The 15,028-nt window shown below is 36.4% G+C and overlaps 1 long non-coding RNA gene across 1 annotated transcript; it reads left to right on the top strand.

Annotated features, from left to right (window-relative positions):
* Positions 1–4,649: 4,649 nt before the first annotated feature.
* Positions 4,650–6,833, top strand: LOC141844739 (uncharacterized). The gene is made up of 3 exons (XR_012603189.1): positions 4,650–4,821; positions 4,921–5,041; positions 6,618–6,833. It is a non-coding gene; the product is annotated as an uncharacterized LOC141844739 (long non-coding RNA).
* The last annotated feature ends 8,195 nt before the right edge of the window (positions 6,834–15,028 follow it).

Below are 15,028 nucleotides of genomic sequence, written 5' to 3'. Positions count from 1 at the left end.
CTAGTGTCACTAAGAAATTTACAGGAACACCAAGCGGTACCGATAACAAATGAGGAAATCAAAGAAACTATGAATTTATGAGATTCTCACCATCAAATTCATGAACAAAGACTATAACATGAGAAATCCAAGGAACATCTTCATGGGCGTAACTATAAATAAATAAATAAAATTATTGAACCAACACCACAAATTCCACCATCTACAATAATATAACAAATCAGAAACATACATCTTGCAGAAAAAACCTACAAAAGAACACATTGTCAATAAAAAAATGATTTATGAAGATTCATCGGAAGCAAAACACCAGACCTACAGCAGCGCAAGAAGGCAAACCAGGAACCCAATATCAGAAAACGTCAGATCTTCAAGTTAAATAGCCAGAAAAAGATCAAACAGAGGAATCACATCAAATTCTGTGACAGTGGATAGAGGCCAAAGAGAACACGATCCAATACCTGAGAGTGAGATCTTCGATTCCGATGCGTTTCTCCTCCTCTGTTCGCACCGAGGGTCGAAACCTGAAACGGAACCAAACTCGAGTAGGGAACTCGAAACGATAGGAGTGACAGGCGAGCAAGGGGGCGGGCCGAACGCAGCGACGCGAGAGGAGCGAATAGGATTTAGGGTTTTGGGTAGAGAGGTCGGGTTTTTCTTCGTCGGTGTGCTTCGCCTCAGCAGATTTGTCAAGTTCTAGTTTTCCCCCTTCTCCATGGACCTTCTCCTTCCCCTCCGACGGATCTAACTCGTCTCTAAATAGCTTGTTCTTGAGGATGGCCTCCTCGACGGCGGCTCTGAGCTCCACCAGCGCCTTCCTCTCGGATTCCTTGAGATCCGACAAGAAGTTGCTCTCCTCCCTGAAGGACAAGGCCTTCTCCACAACCAGACCACCCTTCTCGTTCTTCACCTCTACTGCAGTCGCATCCTTCTCTGCTTCCTTTTCAACCACAACGGAAGCTCGAATTGAGAATCAGCCGCGCGATTTTGGGAGAGGCGGGATTTTGTAGGATTTTGTTTCGTTTCGGCCACGGTGGAAGATGAACAGTGAAACTCCTCGCCACGTCGGCTGTCGCGCACGGAGTCGCGTAAACTCATCGCGCAGGATATCATTCCTGTATATATATATATATATATATATATATATTGTTTTGATATATAAAAAATATTTTTTTTTACCATTTTCACAATTATGAAACACATTGATCAAACATAATCTCCCTTAAACATATTGATCAAATATAAAAACCATATTTGCAAGTGGTCATCCTCTACTAGATGTTAATTGCACCAATAATAGGTTGACAGGAGTCTATTTTGTCATGAAAAGAGGCTACAATTATTTTAGAATGAGAAATTGTTCATGGGGATTGGTTAAACCATTTTACCATCTATTGGGTTGAAAGAAATGGATTGCCGATATTGTTAGAATAATTTGAAATAAATTAGATGACAATGTGAAATTTCTCTTACATGTTATTTTTTTATAAATAATTTTCATGATCATTTAAGTAACCTAAAATACATTAAATTATCAATATATTTTTATACATATTAAACTTTCCTTTACATATGTTAAATAACTTATTACGTTGAAAGAATAAATGTTTAAGTTATCCATGTCACATAAAAGTAACATATGATTCTATCCATATAAGTAGTAGATCCAATGGATAAATTATTCAATTCCTTTTGAAAGTTAATCAAATTTGTGTTTCACATCCAACATAATATTAAAGACATGATGATGGACCTAAGGAAAATTAGCTTGGCTATCCTCCTCATGTTATCCATTCTTATTATTCCAACAACATCTAGAGAGCTAGCTCCTGCATCAGCGCCTACCGGAATAGATTTTTTTGAATTACTATGTAAGTTCTTATTATTTCCATACACATTGTTTATAAATATAAACCAAAGGCATTTGAATGAAAGAAGCTAAGAGATTAGGAAGGCATTATAGATTTAGATAAGCACTTTTTTTTATTGTTCCTAAAAGAAAATCTCAAGGCTTTTCTATACACAATATTTATTTCTGTTTATGATTATTCAATTAAATCTAAGATATTAATTATTTCTATTTATTATTTTATAGTAATCCAGCTTGCAGAAATTGTAGAAAAAGGACAAGACATATTTTTTCCAAGGAATCAATTAATTGGAAATCGTAATATATACTGTTGGATTTGCTTAATGGATCCCCCGATTCCCCCTACAATGTGGGATTAGTCATATCTATAAGAAATAATTATTTCTTAAATAAACTACTTTTAATCATATATAATTGAGGCAAGTGTATGAGTCAATTTTAAATATTGTGAGATAATTTATATCATATTTTACAATATTAATTACTCAGCCTATGAAAAATTAATATAAGTATAATTAAAATATTAAAATTTAAAATAAATTTATCATTTAAAATATTATAAAAAATTTTATAATTAAATTTTAAAATACATTAAACTATGTTACAGTTTATATGATAATTAAATAAAGTAATGAAATATTAAAGGATGCAATAAACAAGTAAATGTGCTACAATTCAAATAAAATCTAACAATGTTTCTATGTATCAAGATTTGATAACTATAATTCAGTGTAAAAAACCATCACTTTTATATTTATTTTTAATCATATTAGTAATATTAATATAAAATATGATTTAATTATTAATTAGTGTACCTTTTTTATAATATCAACCCTAAATATTAGTTGAGAATTTGAATAATTCAATAAATTAGAAAATAATATATGATGTTGACAAGAAATAAAAATGGTCGATACTATAAAATATTTTGGCATTGCAGAGATTGCAAAGAAAAATTATAAATTATGAATCTCTTAACTCAAACAATTCACTTAAAAGTTTCTCATTGTAACTTCAGTTCACTTCACCTTCTAGTCACCTCATTTCTAGTTCATGGCATTATAAAACTTTAGTAAATATTATGAAGGGTAATGAACCTAACAACTCACATAAATTTTAACAAATATTATGAAAGTTAAAATAAGCTAAGGTAGGAATTTTCAATGAGATGTAGTTAAGTAACATACACCTCTTCTATTCTTCCCTTTTGACATGCATAAAAAATATAACTAAAGCGCATGAAATTGATCATAAAAATGCTTCTTATTTTCCATATATATCAAAATAAAAAACAAAAGTTCTTATATCCTAATATGAGTTGAAAGCCCAATTTTTAAACTTCCTTAAAAACTCTAGTAAACTCACAAATGCATGCTAGTTAGCTAAACAAAGATCCAATCAATTCATCCGGGAAGATCCGTGAAATGAAAGGTCTGGAGCTGGTCGAGATTGTAGATGTAGATCATCAAGCCTTTTAACAAGTAGGCTTTTTCATACCTACCCAACAATGATGAAGAATTTGACAATGATTTATAGGGAATTGGACTTCTCATTTTGTCCTCATGCTTGCAAAAATTGTTGGTGTAATCATGTGATTGTTGTGTTTTAATGTTTGTACAATATGGTGCATTTGGACGATATGTTGGTTTATTTGTTATGTTAAGTAGCCAAAGGCTAATTGGATAATTGACATAGGGGAAGTTCAAATGGATCAAGGTGGACAAGACATTTATCAAAGATGGAAAGATAAACAAGGAGTTGAAAATGAAGATGTTCAACCAATGTTGGCAAGTGGAAAGTCCAATAGGGAGTTGACAACGGTGAACTCTAAGTAGGTTAAGGTGATCCGGATGTTTAGCAAATGATGGATGTTCGGGTATGTTAAGGATGACTAATGCTTTGCAAGTGATGAAAGTCCAAGCTTGTCAAGGAGGACCAAATGCTTAGTTGTGTGGAAGTCCTTGAGGTCAAGATTGGTTTAAGGCTAGGAAAGTGGAAGTTGTGGATGGTTAAGGTTCTTGAGGCTGGGCAAGTGTATGTCCTAGTTAGTTGCTTTACGTGTAAGCACAACGGAAATAAAAACAAACAACTCAAGCAATGCACCATTGATACAAACAAATCACAAACATAAGGCACAATGTTTTAATGTGGTTCGCAACCCGTAGGTTGCTACTCCAGAGTCCTATAGTCCTCACTATAAATTCTACTAATTTTCTTCATTCCAACCTCAGTTGAGATAGAAGAAACTTGTTACAATACAATAGTTTGATAGTTTTAAGAATGATATACATTAAAGTCAAAAAAGACTAATAAAATTAAGTAAAATATACTTTGCAGAGAATTGTTGGATCAAGATCTAGATCCTCTACATCTATTAGGTGTAGTTCCCTCCTATTAATCGTAGATCGGAGGAGGGATGCAAAGTCTTGTATGTACATCAAAATTGTCCCTGCATAGAGCTTTAGAAAAGAGAACAACAAAACAATTTAGCTAAGAAATTTTTCAAAAGCTTTTCATTATGCATATCTGTAAAATACGAGAACCATAGGGGGTTAATTGTAAACAATTTAATCCTACTTTGTAAGAGTTAGAAGGTTAATTAGAATTAATTGGACCTAATTAAACTTAATTAGGTAATAGGGCTTAATTAATGGGTTAATTGGGTAGCCCAATTAACTAAGCCCGATTAAGGCCTAATTACCTTTAATGGGTTAATAGGTTAAAGGGTTAAAAGCTTGGATCAGTTCCCGACTCACCTTCCCCTGTTCCTTCTCTTTTTTGCTCCGACACACGAACCATAGGAGATCGCTGTCGGTGTCGACGAAGGGGAAGCTGCCAGAGATCTGGATATGCAACCTCGGGCTTGCTTTCTTGCCGGGGGTTGGTGCGGTTCTTCTGGTAGGGAGGCGATCGGCGGCAGTAGAGGGAGGCAATCAGATTGACTACGATCGGTAAGTGGTTGATTTCCAATGGATTTCTGAGATTTGATGATCTTTTCTTAAGGGATTCTTTGGATCTCTTCGAATTTTTGAGGTGGTTGTGCCTCACAGCTTGATTGGAGTCAATTTGCGGAGGGGATCTTGGTGAAGATTTATTGGATTCGGCCGACGGCGTTGATTGTGTTGAGCTAGGGTTTAGAGCTAGGGGATCTAGGGTTCAGCTCAATCTGAGGTAAACCTTTGGAACCGATCGATTCTTGTAGGATTTCAATGTTCTATTCTTAATCAGTTTTGGTTTTAGGAATTTTCGATGCCTCTAGTTTCTTGTTTCAATATGATTCTTGAATTGTTTAGGATCTATAGAAATGGTTTGATTACTGTCAAATGGGGTATTATTGGGTCTTGGATCGATCAATGGAGGTGTTGTTTCTGTTAAGAACTTTAATAGAACGATGCTTCATCTAATTCGGTTCTTTGAGGATGGATTGGTTGGGTTAAATGGACCTAATCAGGCAAGATAAAGCTAGTGGGGTTTATTAACCTAATGTGGGTTAGCTTAGGTTAATTCAATTGGGTTAAAATATCTCTTAGGGTTTCTTAATTTGATTAGGGTTTCTTTGATATATCATTGCATTTAGGGATGTTATTACTCTTCTTGCAGGACCTTGAGTGATTCTAGGAGTTTGTTATATACGAGGATATTTCTGGGAGTTATATTGTTTGACTTGCGATATATCATATGGGTAATTTCTGTATTTGGTCAATACAGAGCTATCTTACTTCCAATGCATGTTTCCTTTTCTATTGTTGTTGATTAGTCTATTGATCACATTCCTATTCCTGTTTGTTGATTAGACATTTATGTTACTCATGTTTATACCATGCTTGCCCTTAATTCTGTTGATCTTTGATTATCAATTCTATTGTATGAATCTTTTAATCTATGGGATTATTGTTCCTATCTTTGTTTATGTTATCTGTGATCATTAGAGGTTATTATCTTTTACTTATGATACCTGTGATCATTAGGGCTTTATTACCTACGCATGTTGATTAGCATGGTAGATGTTGATTATTGTGGTTAGATCATCACATCATGGTGCATGATGATGATTGTAAGCCACAATATTTTAGGTCCATCATTATGGATAGTTGGCCTGTAGTGGCATGTTTATATTAGGTGGTTATGATTCCCCTATTTCCATCATGGTGATGGCGGCTGTATGGCCTGTACGCAGCTGAGTCGATGTGCTGACCTTGACACCGGTGAGGGGTGGTACTCGGAGAGTATGGGAGTGATACTCAAGGACGAGTATTAGAGAACAGACGTTGACCATAGGATGTACGTAACTATAGATGACTACCTACTGTTGGGTCACCAGGCTACTTTATTGTAGGGCTGGATGTATGATCATTTGGATGTCGGATACCCTCAATCTCATATAGACACATAAGTACTGGAGCGAGTATAAGAAGCTGCATCATGCATATGCTTGCATTGTATTGCGTGCTTGATATTATGTATTGGACTGTACATATATTGCGTTGGAATATGGATGTATACATGATTGTTTATTGATTGATACATCGGTATGACATGATCATTCATATCGATTGATGCATTTTATGAGATCCATTTTAGTATATATACTAGTTGCAGAGTTATTATGGATCACATGTTGATTCCTGTTATTCGTTATATACATGTGCTCTTGATTATAAACTTTGATCATGCACTGTCTTTTCTGATTATCCACTAAGTGTCCTGTACTCACCCTTCAGACCCTGAAATTTTTCTGTCTTTCCAGATATCAGGTAAGAGGTTACAACTGTTGCCGAGGAGATCCTGCCAGTCATGCCATCTCACAGCAAAAGATATTTCATGTTGTCTATGTGTAGTTGTTTACTTCCTATTGTTTTGGATTTGTGATTTCATATCGATGTTATAGTTTGTGGTAATTCTAGTAGATTTCCATTTGTGATGCTTATCCATGATTTTATAGTCGTATCCATTTATTTGGATTTTGATGGGATTATATTTTCGCATGCGTAATTTCTGATTTAGTGGACTTTTCGAGTTTATTCGTTGGTGGTTGTGTAGATATAGATTTATATTATTATGTATACATTAGGATGTGTGAGTGGCCGTGTGGGTCACATTATTGTTGTTTAGTTGTACATAAATCCATATTTTGTAATATGAATAGGTCGTGTGGGGTTTATGTATACATGTATTCAGGGAAAGTTAATTGTTATAGGGGAGATGCTGCCGAAATTTTCAGACGGCCGTCTCCGGGGACGTGACAATATTGACATGAACGCTGCAATATCTTTTATAAATTGTTACCATCAATCGACTGAACTTGTCCATATGTCAACTAATTACTTTGATCTTATCGTATCTATCTAACTATGATATACATAAGTCTTCAGCCAGGTGACCTTAAGATTTTGTTTTCAGTCGACTTTGTGCTCATCTAATCGATTGTGTTATTGATGAGTTGATGTCCCAAGTGGACTAGTCAACCTTATGCACAATTTCAATATTCGTCAGTTGACTATTCAATCTTTTCTTCCATTCTAGAATAAATTAGTCGACTGGTGTGTGTGAATCATCCATCATATGAAAGAAAGAGACAAACATATAGAAAATGAATGTCAACAATGAATCAAACTACTCCCTCATCCTAAAATTAGGAGAACTTCTTTATGGAGATGGAGTTACAATCAAAAGACATAATAGAAGGGATTCTATAACTCAAATATAAAGGAAAAGAGAGAAAAAGCTTAGTCATCGTGTTTTTCGATGTCTTCAAATTGATCTTGAAGCTCCTTGGTGGATGAAATCTTGACGACTCCTTGAAAATGACTCTCCCTTAAGATTCCTGTGATGGGAAAACCCATCCTCCCTCAAACAGAACCCCATGATCCTTTTAAAGCCTCCAAAACTTTTCAAATTCATTGAAGCATTTCAAATATGATAGGGCACCACCATCATACCACAACCATGTTGGAATGCACGGCTGGGGCATGTTGGCTTCGAGTGCGACAGTCGTAGGTTGAACATGGTAATGCTTGTGTGTATGACCTGCCATGTTCATCTTTGGAAGTCTTGGTAATTCAAACAGTAAGGGGCACGACCATGCCAAAAAGTCTGACCTATCTGTATTTTGCTCTGAAAGTCAAAACACTGCTTTGTTTCTCATCTAACTCCTCAAATGGTGCATGGTCTTGTTGGAAGACACCGCTAGACAGTGCATCATGCTCGAAATGCACCCTTCAAGGCTTCTTGACTCTTATTTAGATCCGAATTTGCATTCTATCATCAAAAATATATAAATAGAAGATCTCAAAACTCAGCGGATGAAATTAATACAAAAGAAATGATATGCAAATGTAATGGAATGAATGCATAAAAAATAATACCGAAAATATATACATGAATCACACACATCAACTACCATGAGTTGGACATGAATCTTGCTATCTCAGACATAATTACACATAAACATTAAAACATAAAATTGCAAATGAACTACCAAATCAAAAAAATTGAAAAATTGAAAATTTTAAATGAAAAATAAAGTTTGGTTGCCTCCCAAGAAGTGCTTATTTTAGATTGTAAGCTTGACCCCTATTATTTTCAATCTAGAGTACTTGGTCCATTTCTCTCAATTGGCTTGTTAACGACATATCTCTTCAACCATTGTCCATTCACCTTAAAAGAACTTGAGATTATTATTCCATACATCCACAAAGAAATAGGTACATGAAAAAATGAGTAGCAAAATGTGTTAGAATAACAAAAGATACAAAAGGAAATAGCGAAAGGACGAGATGTTTGTCGGCAATATGAGACAAAAATGATGGCACCAACGTCGCTACTACTCATGTGGACGGAAGGTAGTGCTTATTTTAGGTTGAATGCTTGACCCCTGTTATTCTCAATCTTGAGTACTTGGTTAGGGGAGGTTGTGCTTCCCTTTTCTCTCAATAGGCTCGTTAGGGACGTATTTGTTCAACCGTTGTCTATTCACCTTAAATGAACAAGAGGTATCACTCCATACATCCATGAAGAAATTGGTACACAAAGAAGCGAGAAGCAAAACACATTAGAATAACAAAACATATAGAAGGAAATAGCGGGAGGGGATGTTTGTTGGCAATAGAACAAGAAAGATGGCGTCGATGTCGCTACTGCTCGTGTGGATTGAAGGGAGGAGTCGAAAGACGACCCCTATACGCGGTGAGGACGTGGGACATCGCAAGTGCGAGGCAAACGGAAAAAACTTAGGCTTTAATTAATACTTAGGTTATAACTCCAATTAACTCGTATGTATAAATAGGAAAAATCTATATAGGATTTGTCAAAACACCAATGGAATTATTCCATTAACCTAAAATATTTTTTATGAAAATATTGCCAAATTTTATATATTTATTTATTTATTTATATATGATTAATATTTTATTATTATTATGATTATATTATATATATATATATATTGTTTTGATATATAAAAAACATTTTTTACCATTTTCACAAGTATGAAACACATTGATCAAACATAATCTCCCTTAAATATATTGATCAAATATAAAAACCTTATTTGCAAGTAGTCATCCTCGACTAGATGTCAATTGCACCAATTATATGTTGATAGGAGTCTATTTTGTCATGAAAAGAGGCTACAATTATTTTAGAATGGGAAATTGTTCATGGGGATTGTTGGGTTGCAAGGGTGCAAACATAGTCCCACATCTAAAACACATGGGAAAGATCATGGGTTTAAAAGGATGAAAAATATCTCCATTGGCATGAGGCCTTTTGGGGAGAGCCCAAGAACAAAATCATGAGGGTTTAGGCCCAAAGTGGACAATATCATGCCATTGTGGAGATACAGATATCTTTGGGGACCCTACAATTGGTATCAGAGCGAGACCGCTCTTCACCGGACTAACCGCCGGATGAGCCATGATCCAGATCTAACCATGTGGGGACCCTCGGGGAAAACAAAGGAAGTAGGGGAGGCTCGGACCATGAGGGACATGGCAGCCGGACCATGAGGGACATGGCAGCCGGACCATGAGGACATGGCAGCCGGACCATGAGAAATGGCAGTCGGACCATGAGAAATGGTAGCGGAGCTTCTAATGGTCCTTTGTTTGAGGGGGGGATTGTTGGGTTGCAAGGGTGCAAACATAGTCCCACATCTAAAACACATGGGAAAGATCATGGGTTTAAAAGGATGAAAAGTCTCCCATTGGCATGAGGCCTTTTGGGGAGAGCCCAAGAACAAAATCATGAGGGTTTAGGCCCAAAGTGGACAATATCATGCCATTGTGGAGATACAGACATCCTTGGGGACCCTCCAGGGATTGGCTAAACCATTTTACCATCTATTTGGTTGCAAGAAATGGATTGCCGATATTGTTAGAATGATTTGAAATAAATTAGATGACAATGTGAAATTTCTGTTACATGTTATTTTTTTTATAAATAATTTTCATGATCATTTAAGTAACCTAAAATACATTAAATTATCAATATGTTTATATGCATATTAAACTTTCCTTTATATATTTTAAATAGCTTAATACGTTGAAAGAATAAATGTTTAAGTTATCCATGTCACATAAAAATAACATATGATTCTATCCATATAAGTAGTAGATCCAATGGACAAATTATTCAATTCCCTTTTAAAGTTAATCAAATTTGTGTTTCACATCCAACATAATATTAAAGACATGATGATGGACCTAACGAAAATTAGCTTGACTATCCTCCTCATGTTATCCATTCTTATTATTCCAACAACATCTAGAGAGCTAGCTCCTGCATCAGCGCCTACTGGAATAGATTTTTTTGAATTACTATGTAAGTTTTTATTATTTCCATACACATCGTATGTAAATATTTGTAAGTCCCTGGAATTCTATTTCGTTCAATTCTTGCCAGATAAAATTTTTTTGGAGACAGAACCTTTCCAAGCAACCTACGTCTCCGATCAGACATGTGCTTGATTGATCAAGTAAGTTCTTGAGGAATCAAAACACACCTTGATCGAAGCATATGATCTTGACTCTTGTGTTGGTATTTAGGATCCATACAAAGAAAAACTAAAACAACTACGCAGCGGAATGAATAGTTGTATCTTTCTTCTTTGTAGATTGTGTAGATGATTGTACGTTACCTGAAGACCTCTTGATCTTCTGTTGTATTCCTCTCCTCTTCTTGGACGTTGTGTGGGCAACGATCTTCCAAGATGTCTCCACCCAATTCCTTCTTTTCCTCTCTTCTAATCCGATGGCAAGGACTCAAGGTAGAAGCTTCTTCTTCTTCCTCTTCCTCTCCTTCTTTCTTCTTCTTTCTCCCTTCTTGGCCGCCGGCCCTAGCAAGGATTAGGGGCCTTGTGCGCCGGCCCTAGCAAGGATAAGAGGAGAAAACTCAAGCACACAAAGGAGGGAAGGGGTGCCGACCCTACGAGGGGCACTGGCCCTAGCAAACAAAAGAGGGGAAGAGTGCTTGTATTGCCACCGGCCCTAACACACCAAGGAAGATCTCCAATTGTGTTTTTCCCTCTCCCTATCCTCCCCTTTTATAGCTTTGCCATCATAGAAATTTTAGGAAAAAAATAACTGAATTATTATAATTTTGTTGTATAACAAAATTTATATAATTTTGCTGGATAACAAAATTTTTAACCAAAGTTTTGTTGGATAACAAAACTTAATAAAATTTTGTTGGATAACAAAACTTAATAAAATTTTGTTGGATAACAAAATTAACATAATTCTTATTTAGAATTAATTCAAATTCTGTTAACTGAATTCTTAATAGAAATCTAAACCGAATTCTAACAGAATTCTTAACAGAATTCTAATCGAATTCTTAATTCTAACAGAATTTCATGGGTGGATACGAGATTTAATCCAGAGGCTACAACAGGAACCTAGAGGAGGAATTGGTTTTAGCCTCCTGATGGACTTGGGCTTCCTGTGTTCTCCTTAACACCCAACTCAAGTCCATCAATAATAACCCAGACCACTAAAAGGTTATTATTGAACTACCACACCAATCCCATATTACTATATGGGCTCCTTCTTATCATGAGTGCATTAATCTCCTTATGTTTAAGATATCGTATGTCCGTCAATTAATTGAATTACTGACAACTCAATTAATTAACTTCTGTGTCCAAGAGTAGTACCACTCAACTTTATTATCATGCGGACTAAGTCCACCTGTAGGGTTTACATGATAATTCTTATGAGCTCCTCAAGGGGACATCATCAGCCTAAATATTAGGGCACAGATTCCTTCTACAATCAACAACACACCATATACATAATATTATCTCTCAACTCATCGGGCCTTTTGATTTAACCTAACTTCTAGTTAGGACTAGTCACTCGGTAGACTTCCCACCTGCCAAACATCCAATCATTCTTGACCTTTTTGGACTTTTCCTTGCCTAACCTCCAGTTAGGACTAGTCATTTAGTAGACTTCCCACCTGCCCAATCTCACAGATCAGGACTTCCTGCCCAGCTTCATTCACCAGGACTTCTTGCTCAGCTTCACTTATTAGGACTTCTCCTGTCTAACCTCCAACTAGGATTTCTCCTTGCCCAATCTAACTAATCAGACCTGGATATATTATCAAACATTGAACCCTAGAGACAGACTGGTGCTTCCTGCACCAACAATCTATGGCAGAGAGGCATTCATTTCGATCGAAATCAGCTTGTAGTCGGCTCAAGTTAGTGCTTATGATCAGGTAGCCCTAACAAACGACTACTCAAGCTTGACTTATTAAATGAAACCAGAGAAAGGGTTGTCGCTTGGTTCATAGTTTATCGACAATGGATGTGCTAGACTTATACCAAGAAGGTTATCTCATGCCTTTCAAGTGGATGATTTCGTTTGGAAGAAGTTAAAGCCTATGTCGGGAAGTCGGAACCCCGATGGGATGAACTTTATCGAATCAATCAAAAGTTGAGTTTGGGAGCTTATTATTAGTATGACCTGAAGGGAAAAGAACTCGAGTAGCATTGGAATGTTTTTCATCTTCGGCCTTTCCATATCTAAATATTCTAGGTATTTTTTGTCTTGTTTTGGTAGACTCTTTGGACCTTGTACTCATCGCTTTTCACTAGTAAGAATACACTTGTCTCCGCAAACACCAATTCCCTTGGTCTCGGACCAAGGCGTCCATCAATTCAATTCCCTTGGTCTTGGATTAAGGCGTTCATCGACTCAATTGCCTATCTCGAGCAGGCATCCATCGACTCGATTCCCTTGATCTTGGACCAAGACATCCATTAAGTCAATTCCCTTGGTTTCATACCAAGGCATCCATTGACTCAATTCTCTTAGTTTTGGACCAAGACATCAATCGACTCTCCCTATCTCGAATAGGAGGCCATTGACTTAACTCTCCCCTTTTGTCTCAGACCAAGATGTCCCTCAAATTCTCTCATGGTCTCGAGCTAAAGCGTCCCTCGGTCCAACTCCTTGTCTTAGACAGAAGTATCCTCGATCAAGCGTGGCATCCCCCATCGAATCATCACTCAAGATTAATTACAAACCTAAGAAGGTGCATTTTCATTTCATAAAAGTTATACTAGCGTCATCAAAATAGGCATGTCGGCTCTAGTCGATAAGTTGGCCTTCGAGGATGTTATCCAACACCTTCTTTGGGTCTAGAACATCCAATGAAGTCCCCGTTGACAGATGTCTGACCTCCTGGACTTGCCTCACTGCTCCTTCAAACCCGTGCTCTAGCATGAAGAACGAGTGAGAGTCGAGTAGGTTGTAAAACTCGAGCAATTTGAGAAAGGCTTTCTTCTTTTGCTCCTGCCGACCTTCCTCATCAGCCTTGTAATTCTCTAACTCGACCTTGAGAGTCTCCACTCTGGTAGATAATAGTTTCCACTTGCCAACCTCCTCAGTGGCCTGCCCTCGCGGTAGGTGTTGTTCCAACTCCTCCAACTCATGGCCTTGGCTAATTAGTAGTTTCGAGTGAGCAGCTCTGATATAGGAGCATCCAGTAGCATGACTAGTTATGTCCTCTGATACAGCTATATTCCCCTCTGAACTATGACGAGAAAAATTGAGACTACCGATCTCCCTTTTGGGCCTTGAAGAAGGGTGATTGAGACTACTGATAAGGAAGATCACCAATCCGTGGCCTCCTGATGTGGTTAGCATGGTTGGATTGCGGCACTATGGTTCACTCAAACCAGATCGTCAAAACTCTAGATGTGGTCTTTTAATTTTTTTTGTATTTATTTTAAATTTTTAGGATTAATTTTCTTTTCTAAAATTTAGTTTAGATTTTATTATTTTATTTATTAGTTTTCTTTTCTATAAATGTGAGTTTAGATTTTATCTTTTTAGTTTTTTTTACTTTTTTCATTTTAATTTTTCTTATTTCTTAGGCTATTCAAACAGGGTTAGGGCTTTTGTAAAGGATGTTGAATTTGATTTGAATAAAAATTATTTTCGTTTAAACCTAGAGGCGACTCCTCTTCGTTGGCGAATCCCCTTTTTCCTACGCTTTCTCTCCACCCTCTAGTCAAACGTCGCATCCGAAGATTTCTTCCCCTACGTTAGTTAATATTAGAGCTTTAGATCCCATGGATGATCATCGTGATCGTGATAGGCAAGTTCTGACTGAGGAATCTTCGTATCATGATCATAGCACTCGAGATGAGATACTTGAAGATCTACATAGACAAATCACGGAGTTATCCCAGTGTCTAGTGGTGTAATATCTTAAAGATCGTGAGGTATGTGATCGAGGTCAAGATAGGTAAGTTCTAACTGAGAAAGTCTTACATTGTGATCATAGTGCTTGAAATCTTAATGGTCGTAAGTTCTTTTATTTTTATTTGCATAATTTTTCTTCAGAAAGTTATAGATGACAAGATCAAAATAGTCGATGATTCATTTTATGAAGAAGACAAGACTGAGTCAACTGGTGAAACAGTATATGACGAGGTATTTTATGATGATGATTATGAGATTTTGGTCATTCATGAGATTTTAGATGACATATTATTTGAGGATGCAGTACATATTCCATCAAAAGTACAATAATCGCCTAGGGATTTGATTGAGTTAATGTCAGAGGATCTTCTTCCCATTCTACTACTCATGAGATGACTTTTCATTCATCAACACTTGAGAACTTTTGATCTTGAAGACACTA

Source organism: Curcuma longa, chromosome 14, assembly GCF_044706935.1.
Source record: "Curcuma longa cultivar G26 ecotype Majalengka, Jawa Barat chromosome 14, ITB_CL_G26_1.1, whole genome shotgun sequence".
In the NCBI taxonomy this organism is placed as follows: Eukaryota; Viridiplantae; Streptophyta; class Magnoliopsida; order Zingiberales; family Zingiberaceae; genus Curcuma; species Curcuma longa.
This window is presented reverse-complemented; position numbering and strand designations above follow the sequence as displayed.